The 3,433-nt window shown below is 30.5% G+C and overlaps 1 long non-coding RNA gene across 1 annotated transcript in view; it reads left to right on the top strand.

Moving 5' to 3' along the window:
• Positions 1-1,300: 1,300 nt before the first annotated feature.
• The window catches only part of LOC145279949 (uncharacterized), a 23,490-nt gene continuing 21,357 nt past the window's right edge, over positions 1,301-3,433 (top strand). Inside the window, exon 1 of the long non-coding RNA XR_013868491.1 lies at positions 1,301-1,495. This is a non-coding gene — a long non-coding RNA (uncharacterized LOC145279949). The remainder of the gene's footprint in view (positions 1,496-3,433) is intronic.

Genomic DNA, 3,433 nt, shown 5'->3' with positions numbered 1-3,433 from the left:
AATAAATTAAATTTCTGACAAAGCAAATCACCATTTCTATTAACATCTACGAAGAATTTAAAGAAAAAATAATAATTTTAGCTTATTTTTATTTTGATAACATTTTTACTTTTTTTTTTTTTTTTCAATTTTAAGGCAATTGTTCAAAAGAAAAACTATTAAAAAATAAGTGTTATTCTGCTAATAATAAAATACACTTATTTATTATATAGGGGAAAATTATAAGCCAAGCGGATTAATAACTACATATATTAAATTAATCATTTTTCTAAATCAGTATAATATAAACGTAAATATGAAACTTCGATAGCAAAAAAAAAAAAAAAAAATGTTACTTCTATTAATCACTAGCATTTACGCCCGGCGTTGCCCGGGTGTTTGGAGGTGTATGTTGAGCAAAAAAAAAAAAAAAAAGCGGTCAATTTTTTAAAACTTTGGCCCCTATTATGACTTCTTAACATTTATTGTTTGGAGCTCAAATCAAGTTATTAAGTTAGATCCATGTCCAAGGAACCTATATCTAAAATTTCAAATTTTTAGACCTAAAATTGTCGGAGGAGTTTGGTAGAGTTCTCAAAATCATTGAACTTTTACCCCTTAACAGCCAAATTTCTGGCGGAAAACCGATCACAAAGATTTTCCCAAATCTCAGTACCCTGTATATCAAATTTCGTGTCTGTAGATTTAAAATTGACAGTTATTACGTAGGGAAATGTACACACACAGACACACAGACACATTGACTTTTATAGATTTATAGATAGATTAAACAAAAATATATACGTATACATAAATATATATGGAAACAATTTTATGTTTACTGTAAACTTTTTACGCAAATATTATGCAAGTATAAATCGAATCTGCATGAATATAATTATACGTAATAGTTAACCAAAGATGATCATGATCATCCCATAAGAAAACCGAAAAAACTAATAGGGAATTAATTAAAATGAATGTTTAAAAGAATATGCAAATTAGCTAGATCCTTTGTTTCGGGCCGGGATCAAAGTGTAGTATCTGTTCTGCTTGTCCCAGTCAATGGAGGGGATTCCTTCTATACTGGGACAATTATTATTTTTGGTCCCAACCAGAGTGCCCCTTTTGCCTTTTTTTTTTTTTTTTTTTTTTCGGAGAGCTGGTTTAACCCCACATAAAAACGACCTCGTGTCACATTTTGGTTTGGTGGGAAAGCAAATAAATACTAATGAATAGAAAAGAGGGGTTTAATATGAATATCAATACACACAAAGGAAAAACGAATTTATAGGAGTATAGATTTTACTGCCGTTGACCATCCGTAGAATTGACAAAGAAAATAATGTTCACACCAAATGATGGCGTCGCCGGTATTGTGTCCCTAGGAAACAGCAATTTGTCTGTCTGAAAATACAAAGAAACAATAGTCCTTTGTTAAAAATGTGGCTCGATTTGAACAAACAAGAAGACTCCTAACATGTTAATAATAACTCGAATCACAGTGTGAATATCGGTAAGTTTTATTATTCTTTATCAGCGGACTACGCTGTAATGTATAAATGTTTGCTAGCACGCGTTTATATTTCGTTTCACACTTCAATCCTAACTGACATATGTTTTTTTTTTTTTAATTTATATGGGAATAAAATGTCGGTTATTTTGGTTTACGAGGGAACACAATATATTGCTATTTCCAGTCATATTCAAACTAAACCTACAACTTATTCGACAATGTAAAACCTTGGGTTTGTATCATTATACACATAGATTCGAAAAAGTTGTCAAAAATCAAATATATAACAAATAAATGTTATCAAAGGCAAGATAAGTTACTTTTCTACCTAACTGGACAATTTATTTATAACTCCTTTTCCCAAACTTATCGTACTTACCGTGTCAAAGAGAGATTCGGGCGCCATTTTAAATTTTCCAATACATCGGTAAACACTGTATGTTTTTCGAGCTAAATAAACATGTTGGGTTTGTATAACCGTACACATAGATTCGAAAAAGTTGTCAAAAACAAATATATAACAAATAAATGTTATCAAAAGCAAGATAAGTTGATTTCTACCTAACTGTATATGTTTTAGTGTTTTTTATGGTGCTAGTGCATGCACTAGTGCAGAGAGTGATCCGCGCTATTTTTTTTTAAATCGTATTTCCAAGTTTAAGTAAAGTTTTATGACATGTTTTTTATTCAATTGTAAGGTTGAAGTATAGAATAAGTACAAAACACTCTCCCCTCCTCATGTTAAGAATGGCTTTTTAAATAATAACGTTATAATTTACGCCCGGGCGGATCACTCTCTGCACTACTACCGTTTTTATTCAATTTTTAACATGTTTATTCAGCTCGAAAAACATACAATGTTTAGAAAAATTTAAAATGGCGCCCGAATCTCTCTTGGACACGGTAAGTTTGGGAAAAGGAGTTATAAATAAAACAAAATCTAGACAAAATGCGGTTAAAAACTCGCACAATATATGTTACCGTGACATAGACTGACATATATTCGGTGGGTTTTTAACAGTATTTTGTCTAGTTTTTTTTATTTTTAACTCCTTTTCCCAACCTTATCGTGTCAAAGAGAGATTCGGGCGCCATTTTAAATTTTCCAATACATCGGTAAACACTGTATGTTTTTCGAGCTGAATAAACATGTTACATTGAATAAAAAAAAAAAAAAAAAAAAACACTAAAACATATCCAGTTAGGTAGAAAAGTAACTTATCTTGTCTTTGATAACATTTAGGTAATCTCCAAAAATACCGTTAGGGCTTACAACATGGCCGCCAGAAGAGTCACGTGATCCGGTTGATCCAAAACATGAATCGTGCAAATGGAAAACGCAGCCTTGAAGGCAAACTTTGACAAACAATCACAATTTGTTTGTATTTAATTTTTTGTTGATATAATGTTCTAAATAAATTATTTATTATTATGATATTGAAAAACTGTTTTTGTACTTAATTATTATGCTTGTTTGTCAAAGTTTGCTTTAAATTTGCGTTTTCCGGTTTCGTAATACGGCGATTCATGTTTTGGATCAACCGGATCACGTGACTCTTCTGGCGGCCATGTTGTAAGCCCTAACGGTATTTTTGGAGATTACCAACATTTATTTATTATATATTTGTTTTTTGTTTTTTTGACAACTTTTTCGAATCTGTGTATAGTAATACAAACCCAAAACGTTTACAATTCGGACCGGCGATATGTAAATCATGTCGACTATTACTTCTTTTTATGGCGCTTTTATAGAATTGGGACGAGATTTTGTAGTTAATTTTTCAGATAAAAAAAAACAATGGTTTCAACTGATTTTTTTTTTTTTTTTTTTTGTCAATTCGGTGCTAGTGCATTTATTGATCCGCGCTATTTTTTTTTAAATAGTATTTCCAAGTTTAATTAAAGTTTTATTATATGTTTTTTTTTTTATTCAATTGT

Source organism: Euprymna scolopes, chromosome 7 (genome assembly GCF_053919585.1).
Source record: "Euprymna scolopes isolate OS-2025 chromosome 7, ASM5391958v1, whole genome shotgun sequence".
NCBI classification, from domain to species: domain Eukaryota; kingdom Metazoa; phylum Mollusca; class Cephalopoda; order Sepiida; family Sepiolidae; genus Euprymna; species Euprymna scolopes.
The sequence above is the reverse complement of the archived record's forward strand: the minus strand, read 5'-3'. Positions and strand labels throughout refer to the sequence as shown.